Source organism: Anser cygnoides, chromosome Z, assembly GCF_040182565.1.
Source record: "Anser cygnoides isolate HZ-2024a breed goose chromosome Z, Taihu_goose_T2T_genome, whole genome shotgun sequence".
NCBI classification, from domain to species: domain Eukaryota; kingdom Metazoa; phylum Chordata; class Aves; order Anseriformes; family Anatidae; genus Anser; species Anser cygnoides.
The window spans coordinates 35,011,058-35,035,628 of record NC_089912.1 but is presented as its reverse complement, the minus strand read 5'-3'; the positions used below and the strand labels follow the sequence as shown (position 1 = coordinate 35,035,628).

General features: G+C 40.8%; 1 protein-coding gene across 3 annotated transcripts in view; it reads right to left on the bottom strand.

Annotated features, from left to right (window-relative positions):
• Positions 1-24,114, bottom strand: part of MEGF10 (multiple EGF like domains 10) — a 101,961-nt gene extending 77,847 nt beyond the window's left edge. The window contains exons 1-2 of one of the 3 annotated variants that reach the window (XM_048050532.2): positions 23,999-24,114; positions 12,589-12,690 (exon numbers count right to left, since the gene is read on the bottom strand). The gene's annotated coding sequence lies outside the window, so the exon portion shown is untranslated. Of the gene's footprint in view, positions 1-12,588; positions 12,691-15,351; positions 15,454-21,600; positions 21,620-23,998 lie in introns of those variants that run through there. The other 2 variants (XM_066987978.1, XM_066987977.1) reach the window with 2 other exon arrangements.
• Positions 24,115-24,571: the final 457 nt, after the last annotated feature.

Sequence of the window (24,571 nt, the reverse complement as noted above, 5' to 3'; positions counted from 1 at the left end):
TGCTAAAGTGTTTATATTAGCAATAAAAAATGCAGATGACTGATTTAACTCTTGCTGTCTGCAGTTGGCACTGAGATGCCCTGTTCAGAGATTCACTTTTCTTCTTGCATATTGCTTAAATCATCTCACCCAATACTACATCAGTGTCTTTGCTGTCTAAATACATATACATAGTACCTGTGGTTTCAGTACTAAAAGTGCTCATGCTGCAGAATGCTTTCTCTATGCAATGATTAGTTCAAGTATGAGGGAAATAATAATTCAGTCTAAAACAGAAAGCTCCTCCAACCTACTACAGCATATATTTATAATTCACATCCCCAAGCCATAAACACTTTCTACAAGTCATCCAGCCCTCTCCTATGAGAAGCACTGTTGACCTCAATGAAGAACAACTTCAAGGAGGCAAATGGTTGTTCCCAAACACTCTCTAATATCCAGCAACATGTTTGCATATACAGAAAAAAATGACACTTTTGAAACTGTATTTAAACCAGCAAAATTATAGAACTGCTGGCTAAGACAATATGGCAGCGACCAAGTCATAGGGAAGCTAGCAAAATGCATATTCCAGTCATTTTGATTGTTAACCAGCACGTACAACTCTCTCAGTCTATGACTTCAACATCCAACTGAACACACAATTAATTTAACTGAGCCTAAGGCATTTTACTGCCAGGTCTTCCTAGTGTTGTACACTACAGTGTACTATTAGCACAGTGCACGACAGAACACATATATCTGAACAAAGCACTAAAATCTTACTCTCCCCTGACATTTTTAATACTACCCTTGGAGAAAAAAACTTTAGTTGACAAAGCTGCATCTTTACTCCCATTTGAGCAGGATCTTTAAGGCAAGGCCTGTGCAATATGTGGTCAAGGTCTGTTTAGTTCTGAGTTGTCTCTGTTTCCACAACCTTTAATACAGGCCCACGGTTTTCAAACACTAAGAGGAGAACAGCACAGCTGCATGAAGCATCTGCAGATTATTCCTATGCGTTTCTCTACTCCTATTAAATAAATTTAGCTAGTGATCTCTCTATTATATCAAATGAAGATATTAATAGTCATCAATAATAGTCATATTAACAAATTCTTCTGATCATCCCAAGGCATATTAAAATTACTATCAAGTTCATTTTTAAGATGGTATAACAGGTGTACAGTTACCCCAAAAATATACCCCTACAAATTACAGGTATTCACCTAAAATATGTTTGATGAATTATATTCATCCCACTAGTAAGCAGATGGCAAAGCCTGTATGTGTACTGCATAAACACAGTTAAGCAGTGCTACACCTGATCTGAGATTTGTAGGCACCTTCTCTGTGACTACTACTGCTGCCAGTTTTGTACACATTTTTTCCTGTACAGTCCAAAATCAAAACTAGAAAAAGAGTAAACAACTAAAAAATAAAACCAAACATTTCTCCTCCATCTACTGAAAACTGAGTCATGATTTCAGATGAGTTTCTCCACCTGCCCCAAGCAGAGCTATGAGCAGAACACAGAGCACACAGCTCTCCCTTACATTGGTCTGCACAAAAGGTAAAAAAATAGGTGGAATTGGGGGAGAAGAGAGAGACAAAGCAATGCAAAACATGAAAGTGAAGGTTGCTCAAGGCTGTGAACAAATATTTTATGGTCAGCAAAATCAAGGACTGCTAGTGAATTAAGCAGGATTAGAACTGCATGAGCAATAGAGAATACGATGATACAGTTGCTAACATGACATAATGGACCCAAGAGCAAGGGAAATGCTGATGTAGCTTTCTCATTACTGTTTCAAAAGCATTTTTACCACTGCAACATAAAAAATGCAGCAAGAACATGCAATATAACTAGAGGAAGAACTTCAGTATAGTAAGAGCTTTTCATACTCTGTGATGGTGTATCCAAGGTTTTACAACAACTCATTTCCATCTTTCTGCAGTGATACAGCACGAGTATGTCAAACAATGTTATCTGGGCTGTAACCCAAAGGGTTGTTTTTAATTATGCTTACATTGCACTATCCTATATATACAGCAAATACTATTTAAAAAAATCTCCATTCTGTCCATTGTAGCTGAACTCCCAGACTGAATCTGTAAACTACACACTCATTACTGGAGACTCTGTTGCTACTACCTCTGCCCTCACCATCTCCATACCATGACTAAGCCAGAGACCCAAAATAGGCTTAATGACTGCTAGTAGCCACTAGAAATTACAGCTCCAGATGAGGTAAAGACTTTTTGTAAAGATTTTCTGGCAAATTCTTTGATTCTTCACTTCCTGTTAAGTGTTTTCCATATTATTATAGTATTGTCATTCTCAAAGTTCAGCTCCTCCATCAGAGCCACAATTTGTTTATAAAATCATCTACTACACTGCCAATGTCAGGCAAAGCAAAATCTGAACCTGACCTAATCTTGTCAGTGATGCTTAGTCCCATGTTAACTTCCATGAGAAAAAAAAAAAAAGTAAAAAAAAAAAAGTGACTTTTACTGAGTACATTAGAAAATTAATAGATGAAAAATAGGAGGTGATTTTCCTTTGGAAGTCAGTTGGATGCAGTGTCACATGAAACCTCACCCATAAAACAGATATGAACTAGCATGAATAGCAGAATTATCACGCAGAGCTTAGACTGGCTGAAAACAAACAAACAAACAAACAACAAAAAATCACAACAAACATAAATAAAGCAACCGTCTTAAGAAAAGAGTGCTCAAAAAAATGTCACGCCAAAGGCATCACCCCCAGTTAGGGGAGTGCAGAAGAGACCAAACTGCAACTCATCTGGCAAGGCTGAACTTTTCTTGACAGAACATGTGTGGGACTATTAGCTAAATGATAACCCAGTAGGGCCCTAAACTGCAGGACTCTTTCACACCCTGATTATCAGAGATGACAAAAGGCCCTTCCTTGGCGCAACTTAATCGAGTTAACCCTGTTAACTTGTGCTTCTTTACTTTTAAGCATTAATGCACATCCAGATGTCTGCTAACTGACAGGCCACTTCAGCCACATGCTTAATGACAACCTGACCTTGCTTGCTGAATACGCTAGATGTATGACTAGCCATGACATGTAGTAACCCAGTCACCAAGCAAGCTGTTCCCACAGGAGAGGGTGTTGATTTCCTGATTCCACATCCTACAATGCCACAGTTACTTAACAGTCCCTCCAGCCTTCCACTTCTCACACATTTATTCTTCCAATGGCTTTTTCATACCTGAGGTATCTAGGGGTATGGCAGCCATTTACACCAGTTAACACAAGTTTAAGCCTACAAGGCAACACAGCAATGTCCCAGACACCCCTTCTCAGTTGTTAGCAGGTCTTGCATGAAAACATGCATAACCTTAAGACACTCAAGAACAGCTACACCTCAGACAGAGTCTCAAACTTAAGAACTAGCATCTTTAAGATTCAAACTGAAAAAAGTGAAAACTTTCAAGAGTCCAAAGCTTTTTAAAACAGACCATGAAAATTAAATGGAAAAATCATGAATTTAGGCTGATATCTGAAAAATAACCAAATTAAAGGCTGAGTGTGCTGGAAAAATTCTCCTTTATGGGGACAGATGTTTTGCTATTTTTTTCAAGGGTAACATTATGAAGAAAAACAAATAATGAATTACTGTTTTTTGATTTAGTTACTTTTTTATTATTATTTTTTTCTGTCTCTTTTTAATTATAGAGGTTCCTAAAGAAAAAAATGAGGCTTATGTAATCCCACTATTTGCATATATGTATTGGCCCCAATGGTTCCAATAAATTCCAAATCTGTTGGTCATATCAACTGACGTTAATGGAGGGAAAGAAGTCTTGATTCACCAAGTTTCAGAGAATCCACTGACAACCCACAAGTCTGCAGATGACCAGGCATTATTTGCCCATAACTCACAGAAATGCCTGATTTGGAAGCTATGGTATCAGGATCCTTTAACAAATGATATCATTTCATAGCCTGCATATCTGAACTGCTCCTTCTAAGTAAATAAATAAATAAATAAATAAAAATTAAAAAGTGGAATAATATATGATTTTATGTTAAATAACAGAAAGCACCTGTTAAATTATGTTTTGGAATAGGCACCTTCTACTTAAGCATGAAAACTTTCAGGTGGAAACCTGGAGAGGCTGGCTAGGGTCACACTGCTCATTGCTCCAGAACTGTCTAATAAATTCTCAGACTTCAATTACAAGGAAATTTCCATTTCCAGAATGAAATAAGGTAACTATGCACCTTGGAAGAATCAGAAATCTTTAACTCTCAGCAAACTTTCAGCTTTACACTAGGTGTGCCACCCAGCGCTGCAGCACAGTCCCATACAGCTGGAAACCCCGCAGCGCTGCTGCCCAGCATCTCACTGCAGTACAGACACAGAACACAGTGCTATTCCATCACCGGGATGAACTCGCTAGCTGGTCCTGTAGCACTCAGGACTTCCCTGCAAGTTACTGAGCAGTATTCTTCACAAGATACAGTCTCACTGTAAAAGACCAGACAGGAGTTTCCTTAGGATCTTCAGGCCTCCTGAAAAACAAGACTCTCTTTGGCCCACCAGACTCACTTACTGCCATGCAACACATTGACTGCACAGTGAGAACTTCCACAGGCGTTAAGCTGCCAGGGATGATACATCCATTCATCAGTACCCTTCTCCTCCCTCAGATCAATAGTAAAAGGAGAGGAAAAGAAAGTTCAGTGGAAGTCAACTTTGCACGGGGCAAGGAGGCATGGTAAAGAACAAATGCCAGCATGCCAGATCCTTTGCAGATGGACTCATTATTATTCCTCTGGGGCAGGCTGCCAAACATCACAAGCATGGGGTCATTTCACTGTAGCTGTCATTGTGAACTAACCCAGAGCACTGTTCACATTAAAAGTTTTTTTTCTTTTTCCAGGAAGATAACAAGTACAGGTCTTTAACATACAAGCTTGTGATCATTAAGGTTAGTCACAGCACACAGAACTGTGTGAATGGCACATTGAACATGTCTAAAGATTATTCCACATAGGAAGCTGAAAGGATGAATTGTTAACAAATAAATCTTTTGGCTAAATGTGCTGTCCACCTATTTTCTACTCAGATGAAAAGTTACCAAATAAAGACAGTTAAAGCTGTCTAGAATCTAAGCCAAAGTATCTGAAAAGCACACTTCCAGAAGATGAAATGGCAGCTAGAGCATAAATCCTGATATAACTTCTTTTAAACAAGAAACATTAAGTGAACCATGTCAAGTAAGTGTACTTAGTATCTTAGTATCTATTTTTGGTCTGGGTATCCCTGGAGAATGATTTATTTAGCTCTCATACAAAAAGTAAACAAAAAAAAAGAAGGAAATTCCTCAAGATGTTTAATGTTCCTTCATCCCAAGCCAAATAATTTAACAAGAGTAAGTGATGGACAGAGAAGCTACATGTGAAATGAGTAAGAACAAACAAACGGAAATTGGTTCTGGAAAGAATTTATAATTAGCTAGTTTTGTAAACAGAGATCACTGAAAATCTTAACAGGTTGTGTCCATATGTTGATGGCAGCATTGCCTCAGGGTCACTACAACCTGCAGCTTTCACCAGTGGAGAACCTTGGTCCCAGAGTAGGTCTCTCTCTTCCACACAAAGTGAAGTGCATACAGGAGCCTGTCTTGCCTGATCTTTCTCTCAAGTTTTGTGTAGCTGTTCAGAGGTTACCGTTTCCAAGCAGACCACCTGAACACAAGCAAGCTACTACAGCTGTTTTTTGCCTGCACCCTCCATCCAGACCTTCGAGGTCCTCCTCCTCTCCTTCCAGCCCCTCTCCACAGCATCTGAAGGCCCTATGGCTGGCCAGCTGCTCCTGGGGAAGCCACCAACCACATTTTGGAAGAAAGCAGTGGCAGGACATAGGAACATGCAGGAGCTGGGATCTGGCTGGTGCCGTCCCCCAGCTGGAATGATGCCACCAGTGCAGGGAGCTGCAGCGAGTGGGGGACAGGCACTAGGCGCAAGTCTACTGGGCTGGCAGGCACAGGACTGTTCAGAGATGCACCAGCGGCTTTCAGTCCATACACAGATGGCACTCATCAGCCCTGGGCATCCTTCCCAGCGTGGCTGTTGACAGCTAACAGAAAGCAAATAACATACATTTTAAGAAAGGCTATACACCACAGGAGTTGATTCAGAAACCATATCCAAACAAACAGACCTTTCCCCACCCTTTTCCCTTTTTAATCAAATAATGTACTCCTTCCTGGACTATCAGTCTGTATATTAATCCCAGCACTGTTTCAATAGTACAGGTGAAGGCACTAAGGTCTATCCAGATGCATTTGTTTAGGGCTAATTATTTCTAAAGTTAGATGTTACTGGCATGTATAAAAGCTCTGTTTTTAACAGAATAACACAATAAGTAATCTTTACTGAATTTTTAGCATAGTGCCTTTATCAGATAACATGACCAGACATCTGATTTTTTATTTATTTTTTCCTAAGGATATTGTATTCATGGATGCAACTGTGAAAACTTTGTGGTTGCTGACAAATTGCCTGGGACAATCCTGTGGTCACCTAAATACACCAATTCCCTGGTTCCACTTATGCGGAAATTTTCATTCATGGTTTTACCCTCTCTTGACCGTAGCTTTTGTGAACTTTCTTTTCCTTTTATCTCAATTACCAGCCTTCCAGACATTGTATCCAACTTTTTGCCAATGCATAAAGTAGCACAACCACAAGACTGACTATTCCTTTAGCTTCCTATGCATTTTAGGATCCATTTCAAATGTGTTCATCTTCCTGTAACAGTCTTTTGCTTTCTTGTTTCAGCTCTCTTCAAAGACCTCCTCTGTTGTTTTTTTCCTTCCCCCATTACATACACATTCTCTTTTTCCACATACATTGCCCTCCTATATTAGATTCTTCTCCTTTCCTGTCATAGCCTCTGTCATCGCTGACAAAAATCTTCAATCTGCAGTTCCCCACACTTGCAACAGCCTTTCACTGTGCCCTTTCATCATGAACAACACAGGTATAAGCACACTCATTTGTTTATATCTTCTACTTGCTAACAAGTAGCTGTAATTTGTGAATAAGTTTGTTGGTAATACTGCTTCAGTACACTTATATTTTTAAATCACCCAAAGAAATGTCATTTACATATGACACTACAGCAAACAAAATTGTTATTTCAGTTAGCTCCTTTTTTCATGATTTAGACTGAGCATTTCATTTCTGGAAATTCTTATCTCATAACTTTGTAACAGTCTTCAAGTTTCAAAGGAAAAAAAATAATTCCGATGCCAACTCATTTTAACAGCCTATGTAGCTTCTCAACATGTTAATGCATTACTCACCAACTTTTGTTTTCAATCTCCAGCAATCTAGTTCAAAACATCTATGACTTGAACAAGACTCCCCTCCCCAGAACAAAGTAAATACAAAACATTCTGATGAAAGAATGAGGAACTTTGTGAAAATGTCTTCCTTCACATTTCATTCCTTCACTTCTTTCACATTTTGGCTTTTGCAAAAGTTAGAATGGATATAGTACTCCTCCATTCTTTCCTCAAAGGGGAAAATGGAAGACCATAATGCAAAACCAAAAGAGCCTGAATAATTCTATTCAACAAACCCACAGTTAAAGGAGTAAATCCTACTCCCTTAAAGTCAAAGGCGATTCTTCCCTGAACAGCTTTCAGTGAGCCTAGCAGATAACCGGCTGAGGCTAACCTACAGAGTGAACAACATGTTGAGACCATGGTTACCACAGCAAAGTGGCTTAACAACAGCAGGAGCTCCTTTCAGTGCATCTTTTGGATTTGTTACTAGCTGGAATAAATGGAACAAGATATAGACTAACGTGCAAGATCAGGCTGATTTTCCCATCTTGTCATTTCATTTCTCACTTATTTTCCTTCACCACAGCTAATTTACTACATCTGAAGGCCCTAAGAGATGCTGCCAAGTGATCACATCGTGTCCATTTATACTGGTCGTCACTCTACCTCATTGCCTCTGCCCCCAGGAGAGCATGGGCAAGACTTTGTTTTACTCTTAACTATATGCCCTTCGCAAAGCTTATGAACATCTGCAGTTCTGAAAACAATGCTTGTATGTGTAAGCCTTCTCTCTAAATAATCCCTGACCTTTACTTTAGACTAGCTTGTTTGATTTGTACTGCTCCTTGACATTACTGAGTAACAATCTGGATTGGTCACACTGCCCCATCTGTAGCCTGTACTATCTGCAGACATATAAATAAGAAAAGGGTTAGGGAACAGCTGATCATTTAAGACACCTAAATTCAACACTTCATTATTAAAAAAAAAAAAAATCAAACTTAAAAATATGTTTGTGGTCGTGTAATTTTAGTTCTTGGTGTTCCTATTTGTCAACAGAGAAGAAAAGATACCCCTGGAGAGAAGTTCAGCTTGATAGATGCCTATGGGGTCTAGAGGTTTTCTCTCTTCCATGTTTGCATGCATGAACACCTGCACACATACACACACGCTGGTGCATATATATAGATGCAGGTAAATGCACGCAGGCACATACAGATTCACTATACTACTGGCTAACTAGTTGCAGCTGGAAGGCAAGGTGCTGTGCTTTAGGGAAAAAATACTACTTCTAAAGAAATAAAACTGCTACCCAACACTAGTGATTGGTAGTAATAAAACATGTTCTTTCCAGCAATGACAAAGTAAACAACTGTGCATTTTATGCATAAAAATACTTTGATAATATGAAAGTAATTTCATATCAAAGTTCCCAGTCATGATTTATATCATTTTCAGTTTTCTCTTACCTTAATTTTGAATACATTCCAAATTATTACATTCTTAAATTCATTTATTTTAATGATGAACCAGAATCTCCTTTAAAAAGAGTGACTGGTTCATCATTAAAAGAAAATAATGAAGGCAATTGCCTTAGAAGCTCTAACAATCAAAAGAAGACCTTTCTGGTTTTAATTAATATTTCTTTCAAGATAAATTTTCCTATTAAAATATGTTAATTTACTTCGGTTCCAGGTTATCTGAAACCTTCCTAAAAATTATGTCTGCTGCTAATTCCAGCTGAAAGCAGTGTAATTTGAAGCTAGAAGAATCAAGACTGCATTTTTATTAACTTGAGCACAAGGCCCTAAATCCCTCAAATTGTTATCCTTTAGGACACATGTTGCATTCTTTAAATCTGTACCTCTTTGCAGTATGGGTTGTAAAAGGACAGCAGTAGCATGAGCACATATCAGTCATTACAAAAACGGTCTATTGATAGCATTGTCTGACAAAGCACCTTTAGTAACAAGGCACCCTATTCAGAGATCTAATTTTTGCAGACATTTGTATGCCAAATTCAAAGAATCTCTATGATGGTGGGTTTAATGAGGTACTTTGTCATTCTCTGTAATAAAAATTAAAAGACAGACAGAATTCTTCAGCTTAATTGCCACATCTGTTATTAGGCACTTCACTGTGATTGATTGGAGTGTATGTGTCAGAGACCATGCCAGAAAACAGACAAACTTTGTAAGCAGAGTTATAACTTATAGCCCAACTGGTATTAGCAGCATCTCTGTTACAACTTCTGCTGCTCCTCAGTTAAAGTTACATGAACATTGGCCTTGGTTCAGACATTCATCAAGAGAAAAAAAAAAAAAAAAGTGCTTTTTTAAAGCATTTACAACAATCAGAAGGAAATGCAATGGTCATTTGAATGTGTGAATGTGTCATCTCTCATTAATTAATGAGCGATATAAGCAATCCGTAGAACCAACCAGGACAAAATTTCACATTGAGTAGTACAACTGCTGTTTTAGTTTGATAACAGATGAGCAACCAGCTGAGAGGACAGTGAAAAACAGCGCAGAATTTGCAGAGGGATTGCACAGTCGGTCACAGTCAGGGAGCTTCTGGGAAGAACAAAAATGACATGGACACTCTCCTCTGATCGGTGTGGAAATTTGGGATGAAACCTGAATTAAGTCATGAAACTTCTTGTTCCCTCTGAGATACAGAGCAGCCCAACAGCTCAAAGCTGCCAGCATTTGCCAGGTCACTTGGCTGACTGCAGCAAGGATACCCAGGCATCTTAACTGGGCACTTCACGCAGGGGTAGCAAACCTAACTGCCGTTACCCAGGTAGGGTAAAAGCCCATGTTAGTGAGAGCAATCAAAGGAGCCACCCTGAGGAATTGCCTGATGCTGGGAGGAAGCACATCTCTCCTCCTGCCCATGGCGATATGCTGGATGATGCTGACAGCTGACTTCTTATAACTGAAGACTCAGTTTCATGGTAATGACTACTATGACAACTCCACACCCAGGCTGGTATATGACCACTATTACAGTGTTTTTACTAACAGCTGATATTCTTTTGGCTCTAAAATCCGAACGATTCACATCTACCAGTCCTGACATAGCAAAATGATTCTGAGCTTACTCAGGCATTCTCCCTCAACTAACTGCTCTTTTCCAATTTCACACAGCTTTTTTACTAAATGCACAGAAATGTGTGTTGCTATTGTTACCAAGGAAGATGGACAGGCCAGCTGCCATATTGCTTAAAATTATTTCTTTTCATCCAGTTCATCCAGTAAGGAGCAAGGGATTATTTGACCTTCCTTACTAATTTTCTGCTCTGCGCTAGCAAGTCAGAAGAAAGGTAGGAATGCGTAAAAGAGCAACAAAAACTCTACCAATATCCATTGCATCCTCTCCTGAAAGGCACCAGGATGTCCTGATGTTGAAAGCCAAAAAAAAGCTGTCTACCATGGGCTGGGACAAAAGACAGTCGCTTCATCCAACCCAATCTATCAGCTGCCTTGTGAACTAATCCATGAATAAACCTTTCTTCTCTCTGGAGGGCAGACTGGGACACTCCAATTCACTCCCTCCATGACAATAAGTGATCATTTTTTGGAAAGTCTTCCCCACTGGCTGAGATGAGCCAGGGCAGATGCTCTCTGCTACTATCTGAAGGTCTTTGTTGTGCTCTCAGGAGTCCAAAGCTACTCCAGACTACAACGAGTTCCAGCAAGTTCCTGTGTGGTTCTCTACCTTGCGGGTGTCTTTCTTTTTATGTGGCTTTTGCAAATACCTCATCTCCCTTATTCTCTTTAATTTAGGCTTCGCTTACTTAAGCACACTTACTTTTAAGTATATGTCATGAAATAATCTTACATATTGTATTTTTATTAGCATAACTCCTTTCAAGTTCTACAATATTTTTTTCCAACAATGTAAGGCTTTTTGTTCTCTAGGCTACTACCATGAACCACACCGCAAATACAAAGTATTTAGACTCCTGTCTAGATGTTTTATTTAATTTCATAAAAGACATCAACAGCAGAGCAGAAAATAGAATTTAGGCCTCCTAGTCCCTGTTTTCAGCCAACCCTCAGGACTCAATGCCTCCAGTATATTATTTTGCCACATTGTGCTTACCATGTCTGTAGCATCATTATTAGAACCAGGAAACACAGGTTTGGGGGTACTGGGCATTCACAAAGAAATCACTGCACACAGAATCACAAGTGAGAGGATTTTTTAACAGATTTGGTTTGTCTCAGAGGAGGCCAATAATGCCCCCTTATCTGTTTGTTTTTGCATTTCTTTGTTTTTCCCATTGGCATTCTTGTTGTAAACTGCAATGAAGAAAAACACACATACATGCCTAAGAGAAAACCTCCATGTACTAAAACTTTGGTATTTCCCTGGAGATAGGCAATACAGAAGAAAGCAGGGTAATTTTTGGAAGTGTGGTAAGAGACTCCCACAGGAGAGGAAAAAGGAAGCTTCAAGTACGTCCTCGCATGCAGACTCCACAGATGTTTCTGAATTCCACTAAACATATTTGGAGTGACTGCAGTGGATTTCTACTTCATTCCAACAGCTTCCTACCAAATAACAAGAAGCAGAAAGCTAAGAAATTTTTACATTTCTCATTGCCAGGAGAAAAGCATTTCCTCCCTGCATCCCAATACTACTTTAGCAAACTAAACCAAACCAAACAAAAATCTATTTTCTGAAGTTGATTCACTGTCAAAACAGAATTCAACTTGTAAAAGGGTGGGGTGTGCATAGAAAGCTTGACAGTTTTCAAAGACTGAAAAAAAATATATATATATCTGTATTTTAGTGGTGCAGACAAGGACTGCAAATTTGGACTTTTTTCCAAATCACTGCATCCTTGGAGGTTCACTTCACAATTCCTGGCTGTTATTATTCATACATAATGCAAATTGGCATAAACTAGCATTGAGCAAGAAAGGGTTGAGCACATCTTGAAAGTGCATTAAAGTTGCAGAACAACAATACCATTTCAGAGATGTGACCAAGTCTCCTGGCTCTCTGAAATGGGTTATGGAGATGGAAAAATCTACTGACAGCAGTAGGGCTATTTACAGCGAGGAATTATATTCCTTGCTGTACTTTTGTTTTGGTTTTCAACAGCTACTCACCCAACATGCTTACTCAATAATTAAAAATTGATTATTTTGTGAGTTCATGGTTTAGGTAGCTTGCCCAGAAATTCACTTCTATTCAGTGCCATCTTCTGTCTTAGAGTGGTGAAGCCCCATTGTATACCTGCACAGCAATACTTACAACACCTAGCTCTGCATCCAAAGCGACTCTGAAGCACACAGGGCACTAATGATGTTATGCGTCCTCAGCAGAGTCCATCACAGAGTTGGCAATGCAGCTCTTCTATAAAAGAAAAAAAATAATAATCTGTTAAAAGAGACAAGTTGTTCTGCTTGTGGACGCACCACTGGGATCTCTGAATGCTCATACACCTGACAGCATGTTACCCAGGCAAAGTGTGAGGATGCCGCATTCGTGTTCCTCACCTCATCTACCCCCTAACCACTGATTTCACTTAAGCTTTGACTGGTTTACTTGACGCCAGTGGGAACATCAGGCCATCAGCCTCTGTTCTCTTATGCCTTTTATTTTAGAAGAAATTAAAATAGGTAGAATGTAAAATACATATATTTGCAGACAGCATAAATATTCATGACATCTATTCCTCAATTTAAAATACACACTTCAATCTCACTGGCAGATACCCTTCAGAAACAGTTGTTATTTACAGTATCAGTCTGGGGGGGGAAAAAAAAAAAAAGATGAAAGGATCAAGTTACTCTTCACTTCTAAACAAGCCTGGCCACAGCTGTACACCAGCTTCTGAGCAACTGCTCTGTGAGCACACAACAGGGCTTCTGTCCTCCCACAGGGTTTGCTCAGGTCACCCACCCGCATGTGGCGCGGGCCTGGGTAGCACCAAAGCGCCATGGCGGGGCAGGCAGGGCCGTGAGGTGCAGGGGCCAGGGAGCCCTCAACGCCAGGGAGCAGCGCCCAGACAGCCCCCATGCCGCCCACGGCAGGAGGGGCATGGGCACAGGGAACTGAATCGATTTTTCGCGGATTTTTTTTGATTGCGAAGGCAATCAGGGAGGGCTGACAGTTCACAACAAGGCCCCACAGGCCGGGCGTGACTGATAGGTACAGCGCCCGCGCATCCACCAGCGCCCAGCTCTGTGGTGAAGTCTGTACAGGCTGAGGAAGCTCCAGAGGGGGTGGGTTTTGGCTTCCAGTTCTTCTGCTTGTAAACACGACTCTGAGAAACTGCAGTTTTCAGTATTTTTTCTTTCCTTTATGCTATGCCAGGAAGGCAACCCCAGGTACAAAGCAGCAGCAGCACCAGTCTGGTCATGGGTGCCAAGAACTTTGTTATGTCAGGAGAATAAACTATTTTTTAATTGGCACATGAAACAATCATTTGGTTAACCAGAATCTGCTACGGCAATGATAATAACCAAGTACATTATAATAATTATTATAGTGTGTGTTACTTGGTCATCTCTAAAGAAACTGATAATGCCCTCTTACTTGTCTGCTTTTTCATTTCTTTATTTTTCCCTTTTTCATTTTTTCTTTATTTTTTCTATATTGGTATTATTGTTGTAAACCACGATGAAGTAAAACCACTCATATATCATAGGGCTGGAGCACCTCTCCTATGAAGACAGGTTGAGAGAGCTGGGGCTGTTCAGTCTGGAGAAGAGAAGGCCCTGGAGAAACCTCATTGTGGCCTTTCAATACTTAAAGGGGGGCTTATAAAAAAGATGGAGAGCAACTTTTTTCTCAGTCAGACAATGACAGGACAAGGGGGAAAGGTTTTAGACTAAAAGAGGGGAGATTTAGATTAGATGTTAGGAGGAAATTCTTCACTGAGAGGGTGGTGAGGCACTGGCACAGGTTGCCCAGAGAAGAAGCTGCAGATGCCCCATCCCTGGAGGATGTTCAAGGTGAGGTTGGATGGGACCCTGGGCAACCTGGTCTAGTGGGTGGCATCAGGGAACACGTCAGGGGGACTGGAATTAGGTGAGCTTTAAGGTCCCTTCCAGCCCAAGCTGTTTGATGATTCTATGATATATGCCTAAGAGAAAGCTTTGATGTACTAAAACTTTGGTTTATTTATATATTAAACATATTAGTATTTATTAAGATAAATATATATGTAATAAAAGTATAATAATAGTCACCAAGCAAAGTAATTTGTATACTTCCAATGCATTAGAAAAGGCCAAAAGAATGGGAGAATCTGACAGCATCAGGCAGGACTGCAGGAGCTTATGTCATGAGAGACAGTGACACCAAACTGTATGAAAAAGACAAGAAACATACAGCACCATCTCAGCATTATACCCTACCCATAATTTTTAAAATACATACTCCAATGTCCTGCTTTTGTGGCCTCAGAAACAAACACAGTACAGACAGATGTGATCTGAACAGAAAAACATACTTGGGACATGAGTTCATTTGTACAAATCCAAATGTTGGTATTTCGAAACAATTTCCTCTCACTGAGAATAATGGCCACATGAGAAAACAGATTTCATATCTGAAGAGGCTTCTTGCTTTGCTGTTTTTTAGGAAAAGGACAATTTCCTGTTTCATATGATGTGCACTTTTAAGACATTAGAAATGACATTATAATTGAAGAGATTCTTATGCACAAAAAAAAAAAAAGTAATTATATGGATAATTAAAATCCACTCCAGTAAAAAGGCTGTGCTGTGGCCTACAAACATCCTTTAGTGGCAGTACATACAGATATCACAAGCGTCATTTCCATAACACTTGCAGGAGAAAAGGGAAGCCCAGCTCCTATGCAGGCTGTCATCCTCCTAACACAGTTTAAAAAGTAAAGTACCTTGGCGAAGTACCAAATCCTTTTCTTGAGTACTGTTTGGGGAAAAACAACAACCCCCTCCTCCCTTCCCTCCCCCCCCCCCCCCCCCCCCCAAAAAAAAAGCAGCCTATTTAGCCCAGCTTTACCACTGGGAAGACTTTATTTACCTGACTCACTCACAAACCACTCGTCCCAGAAGGTTTCTTTATCAATGGGATGAATTTCTTAGATTAGCTCTCTTGGATGCCAGCTCGGCTGTATCCTGTATCATAGAATCACAGAATCATAAAATCATTTAGGTTGGAAAAGATCTCTAAGATCATCTGGTCCAACTTTTAAGCTGGCACTGGCAAGTTCACTATTTAACCATGTCCTTAAGCACTACATCTACATGTTTTTTAAAGACCTCCAGGGATGGTGACCCAACTCCTTCCCTAGGCAGCCTGTTCCAATACTTCACAACCCTTTCAGTGAAGTATTTTAATAATATTCAACCTAAACCTCCCCTGGTGCAACTTGAAGCTATTTCCTCTTGTCTTATCACCTGGTGTTTGGGAGAAGAGATCAATCCCCACCTCACCATAGCCTCCTTTAAGGTAATTGTATCCTCACTATAATTTTTTTTCTATCACAAAAATTTACTAAAATATGTAAGATAAGTATTGGAGAAGAAGCTGGTCAGGAGTCTAACTACACCCGTCTTGATCCCCAAAACTAACACCTCCTGGTATTTTCCCAACAAAACTCTGCAGTGTCCTTCATGCGTACTAAAGGTAAAAGAAAGAAGCAACAACCACCAAAAAATGTCCAAGTGTCAGGTCAAAATTAGGTGGGATTTTTATTGAAATATAAAATTCAGATAAAGTCATTAAGGTCTCCAGTTTTGACCCTCAACCACAACCAACTTGTCATTAAAAATAATCTGTGCTGAGTCCATATACAGCCTACAAGAACACCTGACAGTTATGTTTTTGGTGTGTGGGAAGTGAGGGTGGCAAAGGGCTGGATGAAGCAGGGCAGAGCTCGGACCTTTGTTGGTGCAAGTGCAAGAAACCAAAACATCAGCTCTCCAGGCACTTATTCGTTAGCATACAGATATCAATATACCATGCTTTTTGATTTATCACTTGTACCTCAAACACAAAATACAGCCTAACCCTCTCCAGCTTAATTCTGCTGACACAAAACTCTTAATACAAGCATAGATAATTTTGGTGAGAGCCTCTCCCAAAAGTATAGACAAAACCCTCCACTAAAAAGCCTTATGACAAAGGACTGAATAAATAGGAAGATGAATTATTTAATACAACTCTGTTACTAGTTAAAAAAAAAAAAAAAGAAGCTTTCTGTTTCTCTGAGCACTTCAAAAGCTTTTCTAATGTAAAATTGTAAAATATTCACTAGGAAAGTGCAAACAAAGTAGGAATTATGCGTCAGTGTAAACAAAACACAACCACAGAATACAGAATTATTTTTTATTCTGAATTTCTGTATTCAAAAATTATGATAGTCACAAATGAAAAACATATATTTGAGCCTTTCAGGAAATTTAAGGTACTGACCTCATAGTGCTTTTTTCTTATACTAGTACCAATATACCAACAAATAGGCAAAGACCCGTGTAAATCATGTTTCCCTTTAGCTGAGGGCTTAGGGGCAAGTTGAATAGAGTCCTCTGTCAGAATTCAAACAAAAAGGTAACGCATGGCAGTAGGTGGGGAATGAGGCCAAGGCACCTCTGCCAGGCATGATCCCCAGCAGCTCTGGCCAACATTGGGTGCAACCGCCTGTGCGCTGGAGAAGACAATCCAGCCCTCAGGGCTGCAAAGGCAGAACAGTTGGTATTATACAAACACATTTCTAATTGAAGAGCTTTCCACTCCAGCTGCTGTATCCTATTTTTTAAGTACATTTACAATGGCTGATGCAAGTATGCTGCCTCTGGGGCCAAGATTGCTGCAGTTCACAAGTTGTCAAGGACATTTCTTCATATATCAACTTGAACCCTTTCAAGAGGGATTTTAAGTCACCAAACAAATGCTTCTCACAAACACACATGACCATTATTTGTGCATAAGTTCTAGTAACCATAACATGTATGTGTTGACAGACCAGTGCGGTTCTAAGTTTTGTAAACACTCTAGAGGAAATTATAACTCAATTATGCATGCTTAAAAGTGCACTGTATGGAATCAACCTTGTAGCACAGGGCAAAAGGAACTGAAAGATCTGCATGGTCTCTTGACACACTCTTTCTGATTTCCACCATGTCTGTCCTCAGTTCTACATTACATTATTTTTTTTGCTGATTTCTGGCAGCAACTTCCAAAAACAATACACAAACCAGTTATGTCATTTTGGAGTACAATTTAACCAGACCTTGGCACATACACACGCATACACACAGACACATACATGTCTTTTCCTTCTTTTTAACATGCAACTGCTTCCAGCATATTCACATTCTCAGGGCTACCAAGCTTAGTTTGACTATTGGTTTTCGGAGGATCTGATGCCAGCCAGCCATGCATAATGGCCTCTTTGTCTGGCTGTCACATGAACAGTGTTGTGTTACAATTATTGTCACTCCAGGCTTAAACTGCAAGGCATGCTTTCACACAAAACATTCACTTTGGGGGCTCTTTTTGGCAGAGCCCTGTGATGAAGACTCTTTCGCTCCTGCAGTTAATCAGTTTAGCATTCTGAAACTTTAAACATAAGGATTCAAAAGCTGTCATCCAAATCAACTGATTCTAAAACTTCTCTACGTAAAGAAAGGGGCAAATAACGTAAAATAACCATCAGCTAAATCATTATGCATGAATCAAAATCAAACTCAAGTGGTTAATAAGAAAACAGATGGCTATGGTACAAAAGGTCTGAATAAAGCCAACACTGAGTGAAAACATAGAAAAAAGTTCAATCTAGTTCACCTTTGCAGTATGTGATGTCATAAGGGTACCACCATGTTAGTGGGATTCCCCTAAAATCCAGCTTAGGAGAAGACAAGCACAGCATCACAGCTGCAAATTCCTCCCCTTTTTTCCACCAGCTAACAACCTCGTTGTTCCTGGCTGGGTCTATAATGCAAGGCAGATGCACCCTGCAGCCCTGATCTATAGATATGAATTATGACCACGTCTTAACTGCATGTCACAATGAGACTGCAGCATATGGCTTCCTCGAGCACATGCTGGTTCCTCATGTGAAGCCCCCACACACGGTCTAAGCCGAAGCTGGGGAGCTCTGGGAGAGCTCCCAAAACCTGGGCTAGCACTGTGGCAGAGCTGCGGTGTGACTGCCGAGCTCAGCCAGTGGACAGCATCACCAGACATGCTGCAAACTATGGCTGAAGATCTCATCATGACTTTACCTAACCTCTTTTGATCAGCAAGTATTTTGTTCCAAATAACAGGCCAAGACAGGGAAAATTTTAAGTCAAAGCTATCTCCACCTTGAATATTTTTCTCCTGTACCTTAGAAAAATGCCTGCAAGATAAAAGTTATATCAAAATAGTTCTACAAGATAAATGAGTAACTTAGCAGGTGAAAATATTATTACTTGTTACGTAAATCCTTTAAATTTACTGAGCACCCGATCAGACTTTGTTACAACAAATGTCCTGAAAAGTAGATAAACAAGATTTCAGTGTAAGAGAAACTTCAAAAGATGCTGTGCACATGCTGAACTCATTGAGCCTAAACACATGTCTTTGTTTCCATTAATACAAAATCTTCTCACAAGGCTAAGATTGAAATATGTTAAGAACTACATCCTCATGTCTTCACTGTCTCTTTGAAGCATTTTGTGCTGCATATATTTGTCTCATACTGTTGCTTATGGGATATAGTACTACTCACTTTGAAGAGAGCTTACGGGATCTAACCCTGAAGGAGATAAGTGCAACAAAACAAGAACTTACAGTATAGTGCTTGCAATGTATGCAAAACTTTAAAAAACAATGGCTTCTTTCCAAAAGATGTGGGAGTGTGCATGAAACAACAAACTACCAGCTTGTTTATTTGCTTCCTGCCCAGTTCATACTTCTTTCCTTTGCAGTCCCTTAAAGCAACATAACTGCTGCTAAACCCAGGTTTCATATTCTATCCTACTACTGCTCATAGATGTGTCAGTCGCCCTAAGCACACATTATTGCTCTCTTGTTCATGTTTCTTCTTTAGGTGCCTCGACCAGCCCTCGCTGCTCTCAGCATCCTGTCATTGTTTCAAGCATTTCCTCCTGGACCAGCACTGCCCTTGAAAGACACCACGAGGAAAGGTCAGGATCCCCCATCCTCATGTCTGGACACCTTCACCGACACCACAAAGCCCTGCTGGTTTTCTCTAGACCAGGCTGACAACTCCACCTTCTGCATCTCCATAAGCTCATGACTCCTCTGAGCCAGCACACAGTCTCAAGCTATTTTACTTACTGCCCCTTAGGACATCACATGAAATTCTCTACCACTAAAGCTGGAGTGCTCTCGTCTCTTCTGAAAACCTTCTCGGTATCTGTGGGACACCATCCTTTTAGCTATTTAGGCTAGTATCTGGTGAATCATCTTTGACATAGTTTTCTCTCTAAATACTCCTATGTTTTGAATTCAAATTTCCTGGATGTTTCCTGCAAATGTCCAAATTATAACTTTCTATCCACACACAAAACTCTCGTACAGTCTGACACCTATCTGACCATTGAAGCTTCTTTTTGGTGGATTGGAAATTTGATCAATACGTCTTCATATACCTTCAGAAGACTAATACAAAGAATGTTTCCCCATTTCTATGTGACATGTCAGCTATTTCACTGAAACACTTCCTCAATTGCTTCCTGTTTTCACAACTCATGCTTTTCATGGCCTCTTCCCATACCCATCATTTCTTGTATCTAACAATATGCTGACCCCTTTTTTGGAAGGGCCATGGCACCAGCCCTCACTGGAAATATACTAGTTTTGCAGGGAAATAGGTTTGTGCCATCATCTGTTTAAAGACCCCCTCTTATGAGGAACTGTTAGTAGCTGAAAAAACTTATATTAACCTCTTTAAACATTTTCATGATTTTTCTAAACAATACTATGACTGTGGCTTGACAGCTGTTTTCATGATTTCATTGTCCTTCATTTTTTTTCTATTGTCTTTTGTCTTAGATTTTAGACTACAAAAGGCAAGATCATTTTTGCTTTTGTTTTTGTGCTGTTATACAGCTCCTGTTACTAGAGCCACACAACCTACAGCTGTTAGCAGTGCTAGTATTTCTACTTTAAATATAAGATACTTTTATAGTAAGTCTTTGTATTCAAGTAACTTTGCAAATGTTAACTTGCATCTCTTCAACTAAAATAATTTGGTAGCAGTGTTAGAAGCAGTGTTCTTTTACAGCTGCAGAAAAAAAAAATCAACATCTTTTCTGAGGTCACACAGCAAGTCAATTTCAAAGTTAAATTTATGAGTTTTGATTCCCAATCTATATTCTTTCATTGTCTGGCATATTGAAAGGGCTCAGAATTAGTACCTCATTGCTGACTGTGGTCTAATTTCTCTGACAATCAGATACAAAACACAGATAAAACACTAAGAGCTGGCTGTCTACATTTTAATATAAACCTAATGTGTACATCCAAAGGAATGAACCACAAATCCTTACACAAGCAAAACATCAATTAAAATCCAGACAGTTTGAATGGGTTAATTAACAAGAATGCTGACACAATCAATAAAGCTATTCTAGTAAAGCCAATCCTTGCCCAGAATACTCCTCCTACTTTTCTGACAGATGGCTTTAGATCAGACATTACTCTTTTCATAAGAAAAACATTTGGAATATCCAGAAACAGAATCTAATCATAGATGAAAAAATAATGCAATGATGTCTAAGTTCATGATATATTGATTCTAGTGCATGTTTCAAATCTTTCAAGAGAAATATGAGTACCAATTACTCGGAAACCAATCTCTTAATATTAAAAATTAGAATCAAATTCTATTGCTGACAGTAAGTCAGTAACATAACTACTGTATAGCGAAATCTGGTGCCACTGGCATCATTCATCAAGCAAGGCACCACCTAACAGGAACATGGGTGTAAGAACCTTGACTGTAATTCCACTGCTCTGTTCCACCCCACACCTAAGGAAAGGTTCACTGTAGTTTTTTATTGCTATATTCTGTATTCCTTAAAATGAACAAACTGGATCACATCCATGTTACAGCATTCTCCACAGAAGAATTAACCTACCCTAATTTTGACTAAAATTGTAGCACAAGTGAAGAGAATCTTTTTTTTTCCTTCCTCAAAAGCCACTTACTTTCCCTAATGAGAAGAAGTGAAAATGCCTAGACAACAAAAAGGTATGTACAGACATGGTGCAAAACTCCTGCCAAGTAATCTGAATATAAATTCAATGGACACTTACCAGCTGCAGTCAAAAGCCCACTCCAAACTCTGTTAGATGTTAATCAAACTTAAGTATGTTAATGCGTGGTTCCTGTGCTCTTTGCACAGCTGAGCTAACTGCTTTTGTTAAAGTGCCTTTGCTTCCCTGGGTGTACACCCCCATTTAGTAGAACATCCTTTTGTGGAAAACATGGTTATGAAAGCCACTAATGGACCACTCACAAGGCCAGAACTGTCACCCCTGGGCTCCTTCATCCTCCACCTTCTGGCCTCCCTGGACACCCGCCACCTGAGGACACAAGTCCATGCTTACAGTCGTGTTTGATGTGTAGGCATTAGCTATGCATATTTCAGCTACAGCAGCTAAACAGCAAAATTAATGGTATACAAAGGGGGTGCAAAATCACGTCACAGAGGCAAAGGCATCACTGTTTCTGTCTACTGATGCTGCCTATGGAGGGTTGAAACTGGCATACACAGTCCTGCCCCAAAGAACAGTGCAAGTATGATAGGTGATTTCCAGGAAAATTAAATAGACACAACCAACTCACTTCCCATAGGTCACTGAGCAGCCAGAAGTTGTGATTATTTTTTTTTTTCAAGATATGGATTTGAACCAGTGAGGAAGAAACAGAAAATTCACTGCCAATCCTGGGAGCTGCTCAGCTTCCACCAGAGATTTCTTTAAATCTGTAACACTAACAAATTCAGCATCCAAAGAACTCAAATGCAAAATCGTGCTGTCTCCAAAGCATTGTTAACAATCAATGTTAGCATGATGCAACTGATCTACCTCTTGTGGGAGTGATCTGCATTTAAATTTGATCGTATGACAACGGCACATGGTGATTGCAGTTGACTTTGTAAGAAAAGTGAAATACATTTTACTAGATTAAGTCTGATGTTCTCAAGCTGTGCAGCCACATGAGTTGTATGAACAACTAAGAACTTGGACCTAAATTACACTGTTTGTCCAGCTTATTAAAAAGTCCAGACCACACCTGCTCAGCTGGCATTTCTGACTCGAGATCGGGGAATCACAGAATATCCTGAGTTGGAAGGAACCCGTAAGGGTCCTCAAGTCCAACTCCTATGGAAATGGAGATGGAAGACAAAAGCAGGCTTTCTAACACCATTTTATTTGCAGGTCCACAGAGTAGCAACCAATAGAGATAATTTGCCCACCCAGCCTGTTTTTCCCTAAATTCTGTCTCCAGAGTTGCATGCCCCTCCTTCACTTCAAAAAGAACACACATAGCTAATTATGTATGCTTTTCTCTCGTTATTGTGTTATTGGGCACAAATGTCATTTAGGGGTGTCGACAGGGAAGCTGAAGCCTGAAGCCAGCTTTCAGTTTCAGTCTCACGACAGACATGCTGGTCAGTCAAAGCATCTAAGAGTTTTCCGCGTGGGTCTGTAGCTTATCTGCTGGGAAAAAGATGTCCCTCTCCAGACCTTTTTTTTTGCTTCCAAGCCAGTGGATAAAAACATTTTTCCTACATTTAGTCATTATGTTAATCTGCTGCTGCTAAATCTCAGTTACAAACCTGAGAAAGTACAACATCAGACACCTTCAGTAGTGATGGCGTATTACAAGTTGAGGTTTTAAACTCTCTCTCTAATCAAAAGTTGGGTACCCAAGGAAAATGTCAGAGCTCATTTAGAGATACTAGAATTGCACATCTGCTTTGACTACATGAAAACACTCAGAGATTGGCAGCAACACTTAAGTAATTCATAAGATTACAAATAAAACGGCATTCCCAGCTCATTCTAGGAAAAGCAGCTGTTTTGGGGTGTTTCGTTTTTCCTAACTGATTTGTACCTACATTTCCAGTTTGAACCTCCTTCTTGGCTGAAACAAAAAATAGGAAATATTTACACTTCTGCGACTGCAGCCAAAACAGAATATGTACGGGATACCACACAGGTGCGAATTTTTCTAGGCAGCCTCTGCAGAAAGACGTCCGCTGGAACGAAGTCAAGCTATTAAGCAGATGTGCATTTCCATGTGCAGGTCATGCTTATTTACATACGCACACAAACATCCCTCTCCCTCCCTGTACGCCCTACTTCCAGTCTCTGTTCAGGACTGCCGAAAGCTTTCCACGACAACGATGGTGACCTTTAAAAAAATATATAAAACCGCTCAAACCAGCGCGCCCGAAGCCGGCGGACGGGGGTGAGCTTCTCGCTGCCTCCTACCCCGCAGAGTGGGCTCGGGGGACAGCAGCGACAGCCCCAGACCCGGAGCCCCGCCACGAGCCGGACCCCCAAAAATTTCGGTGGCACGGGGCGAGATGCGCACGGAGCCGCTGCCAGCTGCTCCGCAAGGACGAGGAGGACACCGATGGTCACCGCAGGACCCCTCAGCCCCCCTCCGCACCCCTCCGTCCCGCAGCCCCCCTGTGCCCACCTGCCCCGTCCGACCGGGCGCTGGCTGCCGCCGCCGGGTCCCCGCCGCCGCTGCGCCGGGCGAGGGGCGGTCGGTGTGTGCGGCGGGGCCGGCGAGGCGCTGCCCCTCCTTCCCTCCCTCCTCTCCCTCCCTCCTTCTCTCCTTCTCTCCCTCCCTCCGCCCGCCCCAACGCCGGCCCGGCCCAGCGCCCCCCCCCGCCCCCGGCCCCATCGCCCCGTCGGACGGACGGGCAGACGGACGGTCACTCAGCCGCTGTAGGGGATGGTGGTGCCCCCCGCGGCTCGGGGTGCTGCCAAACCCGCACCACCTCCCCAAATAATCCCCGTGCAGTCCCTTTCGGGCGGCCTGAAAATTACCCGGGGAGGCTGTTTGGTAAAGCTGGGTGGATTTTAGCGCTCGAGGGGCGAAGCCCTCCCCAGACAGACAGACGTCCCGTGTCCCCCGCCTCGGCACCGCTTGGGTGGGGAAGGACATCACGGCTTTTCCGCTGCCGTATATTCAAAGGAAATTAAGTGGGGAGAGGTCTGGGGTTGTTTCCCACACGTTTCAGGTGAATCGGACGTGGAAGGAAAA